Consider the following 14,385-nt stretch of genomic DNA (forward strand, 5'->3'; position numbering starts at 1 on the left):
TTTGCAGAGGTTTCGAATCTACTTTATAACTGTAGTTCAGGGTAAATTCAGTCTGCCTACACTCTCCTACCCTTATTTAGCTAACCTTTGTTTTTTGAGGTATGATTGACATGTGAAAAGGTATGCATACCAGTCAATCCTAACTGTTGGTGGTTTCATAGGTGTATAAGTATCATGGAGGTAAGTGTACACCTATGAAACCACCTATAGTTAACACTGTTGCATGCTTAAGATCTGCCCTTTTAGAAAAAAATTTAAGTGTTCTTACCCAACTTTTAAAAACACACGCAAACTGAGCAACTATTTTGAAATCATTTATTCTCTGAGAATGCTTGCGGGATATTTCCCTACAGCTGGAGACTAGTAACAGTTCCTTCAGGTAACCTAACCTTAGGTATTGATTCACAGAATGTTACATATGGAAGAGATCTTGAGATCCTAGGGAGACTCCTCATTTTGGAGAAGAGAAATAGGTCATAATAGCATTTCCCAATCCCAGACAAATTGCCACACAGAAAGCCACCATTACTCAGGTAAGTTTTGAATGCCCTGTGGTGTTTTTGTTAACCTGCTACTCCACTCCTGGGTGAATCCCATACTTCCTAATCAGTTGCTCCAATTGAGTCTGTTATGAGGCAGTCACCCACGGCCTCTTCTCAACTCTTCTAAAGTAAAATTTTGTATATGTTGTGGTATGAGTTCATATCATCCAGTCTCTAGTTTTACCATTCGTATTGCATTTAAGCTTATTTTTAATGTATTCAAGTGTAAAAATAATGTTTGGTATACTTAAGACACTATTTTCTCCTGGTAATTTTATCCTTGAAGATGCTTTTGCAAATTTACTACAAGTTGATTTACACTGTGAATACTTGTTGCATTTTGTTAATGAAGCAGACCCTCCCTTGGCTGTTCAAATAGTGCAGTTTTCTCTGACTCCATCTGTTTAAATATTATGTTTGTTCAAAATTATTTGAATTGGCAAGCAGGTGCATTCACAATACCATTGAGGAGATTATTGTTTTAACCTTATCTAGGCATTACAAAAGATAATTTCAAACTACAAAAAAAAGCAAAACATCACATATATTCTATGAAAAAGATAATTAGAATGCTTAGGAATTTCTGTACTCTAAATGCTGAGAGCATTGAGCACAGGTTAACTTTTGTGAATTACTTTCATTTTTTTTTATTAAGGTGGATGCCACATAGCCTAAGCATTTATTCAACCCTCCCCACTTTTTAAAAAGATGTGCTGCTTACTAAAGGGAGTTGAAGCAACTCTTGGCAGTCTGGTTTCCTCCTAGGGCAAGATGGAATGTGAATTTAACTACGTTCATGTGAATTTGATGCACAAGCTAATAAGTAATGCCAAAGCTTCCTTGAAGTCTTGCATTATACAGTTAGATTATCTAAGATAATTGCAAAATCACTAATCTATTGTACATTTTATTCTGTATCTTCAAGTAGTCTGGCATCCAGTAAAAAGATTTAATAGCTTAAATTGTTGTCATTGAAATGAATATTGCTGCTTACTCACTTCTCTCAACTTTGAGAATTCAGAGACTCAGAAATTGAGATCTGAAAGGGTTCTCATTTTCTGAAGAAAATTAATCACAATGATAAGAGCTTTACCCAGGAGGCCAGGACTCAGGTTTCTCATCAAAGCCCTTTCACTATTACAGCTGGTGAGTTTCTGTGAATCAGAGCTGAGCAGCACTGTTATTTATTTTTTTCACTTGGCTGAAATGGTCCACAAAGTTAGTAAGAGGTTGTGTCTATGAGCTATTCGAGAAAGCTTAGTAGCATTAAACACAGTTAACTAAAACATAAATTTCTTTACTTTTGTCTAGAATATTTCCATTTAGAGGAATAATAGTGGTCAGTTTATGACATTCAAGGCCTCTGATTGACCACTGATGGTTTTACAAAAAATTCTGGGGGTGCATATGGGATAGACACTGTGACAGAGTGCCTTTCCAGGTGCTACACCTCCTAAGTGAACATATCCAGGGGTTCACATGTCATAAGAGTATGAACTAACAAACAGTGATTTAAAAATGACGTCAGTAGTGATAGTGCTTGAGTCTCTAATGCTGATTACCTTTGCACCACCCCAATGCTAACAGTAATGATGATTAACTTGGGATGATTCTAGCTCTTTGGTTAAAGGTAGGATCAGTGTTGAAACTAGAAAAACAATAATACAAGTCAGGTACAAATTAATAAAGGCAATCTGTTTGTTAGACTTTTGAAAAACATTGAGACCTCAGAGGAAAAAGTATCAAAAGGATTCCTTGGTTTGAAAGTTAGAGAGACCCTGATAAGCATAATGACCAACATAGACGAGATTAAGTACCTTTACTCATAAATGTGAGTTCACAGACTTCAAGTCTAACTTTGTAACTGTATTTAACATGTATATGACTTAAAGTGCTAATAGCTTTGGTTAGTCAGAATCTATTGGTTTCTAGTCACTGATTGCTCTTTTCGTAATTTTAGTTTTTGTTTAGTTATTTTTTAACTAGAAATAATGAAGAGGGGATTAAAATGGAACCTACTAACCTTCCATATGATTCATATACCTACGATTTTTACGTTTCAGTGTGTGTCTCCACTGTAACAACACTAAATTGTGCCTTATTAAGCCATTTTGTATAATCACTCCTACCACTTGGCATAATTTTCTGTAATAATTCTAAGTTTGAGAAATGTATAAAAATAATTCTGTGAGATTGCAGATGGTGGGGAAGTAACAGGTAAAATTGATCTGGAGAAGAACATTGTGGGGAAATAGTATTGGGTGAAATAATACAGCTCCAACTCGCTCATTTGAATGTTATAACTTCCATAAAGTAGCCACTTTTATCTCCCTTTGGACATAGTGGTAGTTTCTGGGTTTTATTTTGTTTTCATCTTCTGACTACTTAGGTGGTGTCTATTGTATATATATGTAAGTGTCAGATTCAGTCCATGCCTTAAATAATTAATAAGATATAAGATGGAGTAAAGATAATATAAAGGCAATGTGAAAGAGTCTTTTACTTTTCTGTGGGAAAGTGGGAACTAGTGTTCCTAAACATGTTTTGAGACCTGTGAGATTCACTTTATTCTCCTAAAGAAAGCCATAAAAATGGTAATACCTGTTGGTGTAGAACTAATGACTTCAAAGTGACATGCTCCCAATGTTTCTAGCAAGCCCAAGAGATAGGTTAGCAGTGTTCAAACCCTATTGTTTGCCTTTCTTTCTGGCCTGCAGGTTTCCAGCAGATCTGATGATAGTCCAAAATGTCATACTCTTAGGGAGATGGGATGATTTATCTTTTGTGCTCCTTGGGCTTTGATACATTATGGTGCAAATACAGAAGGGATGGGTTGTATTATTTGCTGCTTTTAATTATAGGGAATACCTTGCCCTGTGGGGAGTGAGTTGGAAATCACATATTAAAGTAAAACCTCACACTGGACTTAAAGCAGTATCTCAGGGAAGATTGCTTGTTGCTTTGGCTGATTCTTTTAACCTTCCACAGGGTATCCTGAGACCACAGCACTTAATTTGGTGGAATGAGTTGTGCTAATGAGAACTCAGACAGATTAAGTAATGTGGGCATTTGCTTCTTTCCTTCAAAAATGAAATCAGCAGCAATTTTGATGTATACTGACTTATAAAGTGAAATAGAATATTTTAATGGTGTTTTTTCCCTTTTCAGTTTTGTTTTGCTTTTAATGGAAACAGCTCTCTTCATTCACACTCTCACAAAATAAACAGTACAGTTTGTAAGGTCATGAAAGACTTTCAAAACAAAATAAGAAAGCTGACTGCCAGATTATGAAGTCTGGGAATTCTGAATGGAAAATTATTTATCATTTGCTAGTGAGGTAGGCTACTTTTGACTGATTGTGCTACTTTATATTCATTTCAAATTAATCAAGACCTTTGGGAAGGAAGAGGTGGATTGCATAGTCATATGACATTGCCATTTCAGTTTTTAGGCTAGGAAAGACTTTATGATTGTAAATACTGGACATATCAATGGGACAAATCGCATATTTTCTAGAGTTTCAAGCGTGTCATTCAAACATCAAATTATATAATTGTTCAAAATCTGTAATATTTCATTTTATGATCCCTATGTTTCAGTGACCTAAAATTTTTGATTCGATATTCTTAAGGGGAGAAAAAAGTGTGATTCTTACCTTAACTGCACATGAGAATCACCTGGTGAACTTTAAGTCCATTATCCAGATTGTACCCCAAGGTAATTCAGTTAATCTCAGCGGGTGTAGTGTTAAAGGGTCCCGGGTGATCTCAGTGTATAGCCAAGGCTGAGAACCACCGTTCTAAAAAGAAGGTACAGCAAAATGGCTTGTTTTCACCTAGGCAAAATGAAAGTATTTGCAATAACAAGTGAGATTAGTGAGTAACTAAGCTTGGCATTCCATGTGCAGGAAAAGGTGATAGGGGTACTCTAAGGAACAAAACACACAATATTAGAGAGTTTGTGCAGTCAATACAGTGGAGAGGCTAGTGGATATTTATTTAAACTTCTAAGACATATATAGGTGATATGCTGGAGACTTTTAAATTATATTCACCGTAGTGTCATTTATTCATTATAAAATGATAGATAACTCACCACATCTGCAACAGAAAATATATGTGGAATGCTGAGGGTAAGCATGTGTGTTGCTTTCCATTCCAGAATGATCTAGGAAGAAGAATACTGTGAAATCTCCAAGTTGGGGCTGACACTAATTCCTGATTGAACACTATAGTTCACAAAGGTCCTATAAGACTGTTAGTGGACAAACTGTTTCCTCAGTGTATGTAGTAGTAATGCATACAGGTTTTCCAAAAGTAAACTTTAGTTCTAACATAATTGTCTTACTAAATAAAGTAATTAAAATGACTTAAACAATTTAAGTTTTGATGTGTCCAAAATTATAAATTGGGTGGACAGTAAGGAAAAGCTTCTATATTCCTCAATTTTTTTTTTTTTTTTTTTTTTGAGACGGAGTTTCACTCTTATTGCCCAGGCTGGAGTGCAATGGCGCGCTCTCGGCTCACCACAACCTCCGCCTCCTGGGTTCAGGCAATTCTCCTGCCTCAGCCTCCTGAGTAGCTGGGATTACAGGCACACGCCACCATGCCCAGCTAATTTTTAGTATTTTTAGTAGAGACGGGGTTTCATCATGTTGACCAGGATGGTCTCGATCTCTTGACCTCGTGATCCACCCGCCTTGGCCTCCCAAAGTACTGGGATTACAGGCTTGAGCCACCGCGCCTGGCCTATATTCCTCAAATTTTGTTAAAAAGGTATGTAGTTGGTTTGCGTTTGGGAGCCTTTTACTTTGTACAGCGTTATTGATGCTCTGATTTTTGAAATTTTTATTATAACACTTTGTAGATGTCGTGGTTTCAGTATTTTCATCTTGCAACCTTCAAATCAGTGATGGATTTTTATAATGAAAATGTTACGTGGGCAAAGAGCCTGAAATTTTAAAGGCTGTCTTTGTCAATCTAATAGCTGAGATAATTAATTTGCTCCTTTCTGCTAGTATGCGTTTCCCATTTTTCTTTTTTTCTCTCTCTCTCTCTTGAGTCTCACTCTGTCGCCCAGGCTAGAGTGCAGTGGTGCAATCTCGGCTCACTGCAACCTCTGCCTCCTGGGTTCAAGGGATTCTTCTGCCTCAGCCTCCCTAGTAGCTGGGACTACAGGTGTGCACTACCACACCCAGCTAATTTTTTTTATTTTTAGTGGAGACAGAGTTTCACCATATTTGCCAGGCTGGCCTTGAACTTTTGACTTCAAGTGATCTGCCTGCCTTGGCCTCTCAAAGTGCTGGGATTACTCCTGTGAGTGACCACCCTCAGGCCTTTTTTTGTTGGGGAGACAGAGTCTTACTCTGTTGCCTAGACAAGAGTGCTGTGGTGTCGTATCGGCTCACTGCAACCTCTGCCTCCCGCGTTCAGGTGATTATCATGCCTGGGCCTCCCAAGTAGCTGGGATTACAGGTGTGAACCACCATGCCCAGCTAATGTATTGTATTTTTAGTAGAGACAGGGTTTTGCCATGTTGGCCAGGCTGGTCTCAAACTCCTGGCCTCAAGTGATCTGCCAACCTTGGCCTCCCAAAGCACTGGGATTCGAAGCATGAGCCACCATGCCCAGCCTGCAGCCTGACTTTTGATGAACCTCTGCTTTCATTACTAAGATTTATGGCCCAATTAAACATGAATTATTTCCTTGGTAAATTATTAATTAAGCCCTTATTATGTGACTTTAACATTACCCAATATGTTCTGAGGATATAGTAAGAAAATAAAGCAAGCAGAAATCCTCTTGTGGGCTAATGTTCAATAATTATAGATTGCATGTCTGTAAGTTTATTAATTCTTTTTTCAAATTACCATCTAATTTTAACTTATGAAAACTCCGTATTTTAATTTCTGGTGTGGTTAGTTCCCTCTCTTCTACATCAGAAATTTTTTACTGGTATCATTCTTCCTTCCCTTCTACTTTTTAAAACTGGTCCACTAGCCTAGCATCTTTGTTAGGAAAGCACTGTCTTCCTACAGCCTGGGCTTCATCTTCTCACTCATTCACTGTGTGAACAAGGCACTTCATATCTCTGGGACCTGATTACTCCTTTAGTAAAATGTGGATAGTGACTTCATAGGATTCCCGTTGTGATGAATTGAGATGATGCCTGTAAAGTACATGCTCCTGATTAGATGCTATTGTTTCTAGTTGTTAATTAAACCTGTTTGGGAAACAATGATACTATTACTGTATTTAGCCTTGTAGGAGCATATGATATCTTCAATCAGTCAAGCCTTTTGTTTTCATAACTTTTTGTTGTTTTCATTATATAGCTGTCTTGCATTTATAATCAAGGTAATTTTTATATTTTATATTTTTTTTTCTTATTGTGACTTTCTTTAAAATTATTAGGGATAAATGGGAAGCTTTTTATGTTATAACTAGTCATTGATGGTGCTTAATAGTTGTCTTCAGTATTGATCCTTTTAAATTTTCTAGGTAGGCAGTTGAATCATCTGTTGGTAGTGATGGCTTTCGTTTGGTCCTGTCCAGTAGCTATACCTCTTTGGTTTCATATGTCACTATACTCTTTAGAACAGAACAGTATTTGTACTTGTTGCCAAAACCCTTGTTTTGATCCAGTATTCATTGGGGAATGTTTTTGGTGCTTTACCAGTGAATATACTGTTGGTTAGGATTCTTGCAGAGGTATTCTTTATTGTTTATCCTTTTTCAAAAATTACATTAAGAAGATAAAATATATCAAGAATTGGTGCTAAATGTCATTAAATTCCTTTTTTGTATTAATAGCAGTGAATGACTAGTTCTGTTTTACTGATGTGACAGATCAGATTATTACATCTCCTATTAGTAAAGCATATTTGCATTTCTAGGGTAATTTCTACCTCATTATGACTGTTTTTTTATACACCTTTGAGTTTGAGTTTCCTGTACTTTTAATTCTTACATATATATTTATAAGAAAAAGGTCTATCAATAATGATGTTAACAGAGAAACATTTTACCTTTATATGTGCTGTAGAATAGTTTTGTTTTTAATATGTTAAGTGTCTGATACATGGAGTTTTGAAAGAATTCACTTATGAAATTACCTACGTCCAGACCCTGTTTTCTTTAGCCTATTATTTTTTCTTCTTCAAAATTAAAATATGATTGTATGATTTCGGAAAATTGGCTATTAGATATATTAACGTATATAAACATATTTTTACTTACTTTTCCAATATCTTTTACGTTGCTTTAAGTCTTATTTTAGATTATACATATATGCATGCAACCCCAGCATTTTGGGAGGCTGAGGTGAAAGGATCACTTAAGCCCAGGAGTTGTAGACCAGCCTTGGCTACACAGTGAGACCCAGTCTATACAAGAAATAGAAAAGTTAGGCAGGCATGGAGACTCATGGCTGTGGTCCCAGCTACTCAAGAGGGTGTGGTAGGAGGATCACATGAGCCCAAGAGGTCAGAGCTACAGTGAGCTGTGATTGCATCACTGCACTTCAGCCTGGGTGACAAAGTGAGACCCTGTCTCAAAAAATAAGTGCTGGATTATTATTATTATTATTTATTTTTGACACAGAGTCTGGCTCTGTTGCCCAGGCTACCGTGCAGTGGCACAGTCCCAGTTCACTGTAACCTCTGTCTCCTAGTTCAAGCAATTCTCCTGCCTCAGCCTCCCAAGTAGCTGGGATTACAGGTGTGCGCCACCATGCCTGGCTAAGTTTTGTATGTTTTAATAGAGACGGTGTTTCACCATGTTGGTTATGCTTATCTCAAACTCCTGACCTCAAATGATCCGCCCACTTCAGACTCCTAAAGTGCTGGGATTGCAGGCATGAGCCACTGCGCCTGGCCAGATTCCCTTTTTTAAAAGTTATATCTGTTAACTTGGTAAGTTCTGCTATTTTAGAAATCAATAGTTCATATTCTTTCTTTATGTTTTCCTTCGGGTTGTCTTTTGTTGTTGCTTTTAAAGAGGACCAAGGGAATGGGAGAGAGCCATGAGACAATGGTTCTTTCATCTAGCTTCTCTTTTAAGATTATTTTTTGTATTGTAATAAGATAATGAGAATATATGAAAGCTATGGATTTATCTCTGAGTACAGTTTGACATTAGTCCTTATGTTATAAAACATTTTAATTTAAATATTCTCATTTTATATTTTACTGTTTTCCCTCAATCAGTATTTACATATTTAATCAGAAGAGTGATTTAGAAATTTCAGTTGAAAAATTTGTTTTCTCTTTAGTAATAGATTTTCAATTTTATGTTGAACAGAGAATGTTGCTTATGGCACATAGCATTGTTGTATGAAATTTAAGTTTTTCATCACAAATTAGTACACTGACTTGAAGATTAAAAGTTTGCTATACATCTAATAATTAACATTATAGTAAGCATTTCTATTACATATTTTTCTCGTCTTTGACTAAATCATCTTATTATAATTGTTTTATTTTGCATTTCTAGCCATATTTAATTCATATGTTTTGATTCCAGTCTCTTAGTTGTGTAAAGATTCATGAGTATACGCTTACAGTCAGTGAAAAGTAACTTCCTTTGATCCATTTAATGTGTGTGTGGGACAAGGATTCTAATTTGTTTAGATTTAACATAATTTTATTTTCTTTTGGTGGAGTTTGTCAGAGATACTGAAAAGTATTCATAATTCGTATAGCCCACACTCTTAGATTCACCTAGTTATGCATATAATATAAACATGTATGTATACATACGTCTTCAAATGTATACATACATTTCTGGATTGCTTTGTATTGAGGAAAATTATGCCACAATTTTTGCCTAGTGTATGCTTTAATAAGAAGGTTTAAACACTTTATTAGTAATCAGTGAGGTGTTTAATCTTATTTCCTGTTCAATTTTTTTTTAAATTTGTTTTGTGCCTTTTGCAACACGGACTCCATTTTTTTTTTATAACTTATATATATATATTTCTTATTGTACTTTAGGTTCTGGGATACATGTGCAGATTATGCAGGATTGTTGCATAGGTACACACATGGCAATGTGGTTTGCTGCCCCCAAACCCCCATTACCCACATCTGGCATTTCTCCCCATGTTATCACTCCCTGACCTCCCCACTTGCCCCCTGCTGAACCTCCCTTGGCTCCCCGCAACAGACCCCAATGTGTGATGCTCCCCTCCCTGTGTCCATGTGTTCTTACTGTTCAACAACCACCCATGAGTGAGAACACGCGGTATTTGATCTTCTGTTCTTGTGTCAGTTTGCTGAGAATGATGGTTTCCAGATTCATCTATGTCCCTACAAAGGACATGAACTCATCGTTTCTTATGGCTGCATAATATTCTGTGGTGTATATGTGCCACATTTTCCTTGCCCAGTTTATTGTCAGTTGGCATTTTGGTTGATTCCAGGTCTTTGCTATTGTTAACAGTGTTGCTATGAACATATGTGTGCATGTTGGACTCCATTTTTAATAACATGTATCTGGGAAAAAGAAATGCCAAGTACAGTAGGTGGGTTTTGCTTTCTCAAAAGATCATTCTCCTTAGGGAGGCATTTGGTTGCCTGTATTTAAGAACACTTCTACTCTCCTTTCCTGGAGCTAGGGACATGTAGGGTGAAACAATGTCACTCTTCCTCTGCCTTATGTTTGTGCTTACTATTCTGATTCAAATGGCAGGATACATGTGTTTTAAGAGGATATGTCTCCAATTTTGTGCTTGGGTTGTGAAGTCAGTGGACTTTCCTCTGGAAATTGGATTACAGTTTTATCTTTAGTCTACAATGTTGTTACCCTATTTAAAAATTTTTTTTTCTGGATCTGCATGGAATTTTTTAATAGAACATGGGAAAAATAAATTCTGCTATCATGAAACCTGTATTCTTACTAGTTTAACATATTTAGGAAAATACATTCCAAATTTTATTTAAAGAGATGAGAGCCTTAATTTGGTTCTCTAGAAAAACTAAAACTAAAAATACTGCTTAGTTAAAAAGGCTTACAAAATGCTGAATATCATCAGAAAAAATTCTGAAATGTAACAAGACAACTTTAGCCTACACTTTGTGAAGCTCTTCCTTTCTTAACCAGAAGGATTGCATATATTCTCGAGCAGTAGTGAGTAGGGAGATTGAGGTAAAGCCCATTCTTGTTCCCTTGTCCTTGCTTTAACTAGGTCCACTCTCTTTTGACATGTTTTACATCATAAGCTTCTGTATAAAGCCTTCTTTGAGAAACAAAGGTTTCTATAATAAATCTCATTGTTTTTGACTGGAACACCTGAAATGGCAGAGAGGGAGGCCAAAATGTTCAAGTAATTATGTAAATTTAAAGTTACGTGGTTAAAGTGTGCAATACCATAAGAATTCCTGTAAAGTTTGATGACCAAATCTTAGAATCCTAGGCTTTGGACTTTATTCCTTTTCTTTCCTTTAAATCACCTTACAACACAGTTTAATCCACCACAGATCCTGGTATAAGAAGCTGAAATCTCATAGGTGAGATGCTAAGTTGGTGATCCCTCAAATAAAGAGAGATTTTTACAAGTCAGTTGTTTGGAGCTCAGGGGAGAGATTTGGGCACAAGAATTAAATTTGAGTGTTGACTTATGAATGATGATTGAAGCCATGGGTTTGGATGAGGGAGTCCAGGGAAAGAGAGTCTATAAAGGAGAAGTTTTTAAGGACTGGTCTTAAAGAACTACTGGGTTTAAGACAGGAGAGAAGGCTGTGCTGGAAAAGGAAATGGAGAAGAAATAGCCAGATGTATTAGAAGAAAACTAGGATGGTCCATGTCAGAGAAACTAATCAAGGAGCTGTTTAACAGGAAGATTAGAAAACCATGTCAGGTGCTACTAAGTGATCAAGTAAGATGGGAATTGAAAATGTTAATTGGATTTAGCAATATGGAGATTACTCTAACATTGGTGACCCAAGGAACTCATTTTAGCTTCCGTTTCACACAAACCACATTTTCAGACATTGACATTCCTAAACTGTATTTTGTATGCTGAATCCAGCCTTTCTTTCTTTAGCTGAAGAACAGCTTGAGTTATTACTTTGTGGCTTTGCTGCTCAACAGTTAAGCTTCAACAGTGTTGCTCTTTTTATATCCCTTTTTTTTTGGCGGTGGGGGGAAGGAGGAATACTGTATAAATATAAATGTACATTTATGTATTTGTTATTCTTTTGTTTTATAATAATGAATTAAAAGTTGTTAGTGATAAGCATATGTTTTGAATGTGGTTCCACTGAGGCCAAGATCATGAAGTATTCTGAAAATAGAAAGTCCTTGACATTGAGTACTTATTAAGACTGGTGGTTTTTCATTTCATTTGGGAATGAAAAGAGAAAGCTCAAAGAACATGTATAAATGCTGGAATACATAAAAAGTGGGATGAAACCAGGGTATAATTTCTTTTGTTTTCTTTTCTTTCTTTTCTTTTTTTTTTTTAAGCACTGTGGCAATCTTTGCCCTCCTCCATTGTCCCCTGTCTTTGACTTTTCCATTTTCAATTTTCTATCTTATGGGGACCCTATCTGTTGTAAAGGTCTACTCTTCTTTGTCCTTTCTAAATTGCTGTATTTTCATCTGTAAAATGATTAATACTTGCTTCAGTGAGGTGGTGGGAAGGTACATAAAATAATTTCTGAAAAGCTCTTAGTACAGTGTCTGACATGGACTATATCTTCAAAAGTTTCCTCTTAACATTTTGTAATAATTTACATTCAGGGGAAAAATGTTTCCTGCTATAAAGCATACTGCATTTAATCAACAAATATTGAAGCAATATTTGAACATATTTCATATGGTAGGAACTATTTCAGGCACTGGATTATAGGCATTGGAATATAGACATGGACAAGATAGCCCTTTTTATTTTTAGTTGACAAATAATAATTATGTATATTTGGTATGGTGTGATGCTTGCATCTATGTATACATTGTAGGATGATTCAGTCAAGCTAATTAACATATCCATCACTTCACCAACTTATCTTCTTTTTGTTGTAAGGATGTTAAAAATCTATTTACCAATTTTGAAATATACAATGCATAATTAACTGTGGTCAGTCATCATGTGCAGTAGATCACTAAAATTTATTTATCCAGTTCAACTGAAACTTTGTATCCCTTGATTAATATCTCCCTTTTCCCCATCCCTCCCACTTCCTCCAGCCTTTGGTAGTCATATTTTTATTCTGTTTCTATGCATACATGTTTACAATTATTATAACTTTTTGATGAATTGATGCCTTTATTATTATATAGTGACCTTCTCTGTTTCTTTTTACAGTTTTTGACTTAAAGTCTGTTGTACCTGATATGTATAGCTATCCCTGCACTCTTAGTTTTAATTTGTGTGGAATATTTGTTTTCTTCCCTTCACTTTCGATCTGTATGTGTCCTTAGAGATGAAATTAGTCTCTTTTAGGCAGCATATAGTTGGGTAGTTGTGTCTTTTTTTTTTTTTTTAAATCCACCCAGTTATTTGATGTCATTTGATCAGAGAATTTAACCCATTTATTTCACAGGTAAGGATTTAACATTGAATTTTGTTAATTATTTTCAGGTTAATATGTATTCTTTTTTCGTCTCTTCTTTTGCTGTGTTCCTTTGTGGTTTGAAGATTTCTCTACGGTATGCTTTGAATGCTTTCTTTTTATCTTTTGCGTATCTACCAAGGGTTATTGCCTTGTGGTTACCATGAGGCTTCCGTAAAACATTTTATATTAATAACTGGCTATTTAAAGCAGGTAATAACTTTGATCACTTGCACAAACTCTATACTTTTACTCTTCTCCCCTTCACAATTTATTATTCAAGACACATTCTGTATCTTTTATTGTTTGTGTCACTTAGCAAATTATAGCTCTACCTTTTAATAGTTTGGCTATTAATTTTTATGCTAGAGATATATTTGGTTTTCACACTGCCATTATAGTATAAGAGTGTTCTGTTTTTTATTACCTACTTTTACCAGTGAGTTTGATATTTTCATATTGCTCCTTAGTGATCTTCTTCTTTAGCATGAATGACATATTTTAGCAGTTTTTTCTTTGTAAAGCAGGTCTAGTGGTGATAATTTCCTTTAGCTTTTGTTTATCTGAGAAAGATTGATCTCCCCTACATTTTTGAAGGACAGGCTTACTGGGTATAATACTATTGACATTTTTTTTCTTTTAGCTCTTTGAATATATTATCCTACTTACTTCTGGTCTTCAGAGTTTCTGTTAGAACCATCTTTCCCAGACTTGGGAAGTTTTCTACCATTATTTCTGTAAATATATTTTGTGCTCCTTTCTCTTTTCTTCCTCTGGTACTCTGATAATGCATGCTTTATTCACTTGATGATGTTCTATTATTCCCTAGGTTATCTTCACTCTTTTTCCTTCTTTTCATTTAGCTCTCAGATTGGTTGATTTCCAGTGATTTTGTCTTTAAATTTGCAAATCTTCTCTTCCTCTTGATCTAGACTGCTATTCAACCTCTCTATTGAATTTTTGAGTTCAGTTATTATAGTCTTCAGCTCAAGGATTTCAGTTTAGTACTTTTTAATATGTTTTATCTCTTCATTGAAATTATCATTTCTTGTTCTTCTTACTTTGGTGAGTATCTTTATGACTGTCCTTCTGAATTCCTTGTCTGGTAAGATATATATCTACATTTCATCAGCATAAACTTCTGGAGATGTATCTTGCTTTTTTATTTGGAATATATTTCTGTTTGTTAAGTTTCCTTGACTCTCTGTGCAATTAGATAAGAGAACCACCCCTTCCTGTCTTGTGAGAGTGGTCTTGCCTAAAAGATCTTTCTTTCCAATTAGGGATTCT

General features: G+C 35.6%; 1 protein-coding gene across 9 annotated transcripts in view; it reads left to right on the forward strand.

Moving 5' to 3' along the window:
* The window catches only part of CADPS2 (calcium dependent secretion activator 2), a 577,926-nt gene that overhangs the window by 1,685 nt on the left and 561,856 nt on the right, over nucleotides 1-14,385 (forward strand). The gene's annotated exons all lie outside the window — the stretch shown is intronic.

Source organism: Saimiri boliviensis, chromosome 10, assembly GCF_048565385.1.
Source record: "Saimiri boliviensis isolate mSaiBol1 chromosome 10, mSaiBol1.pri, whole genome shotgun sequence".
Taxonomy (NCBI): Eukaryota; Metazoa; Chordata; class Mammalia; order Primates; family Cebidae; genus Saimiri; species Saimiri boliviensis.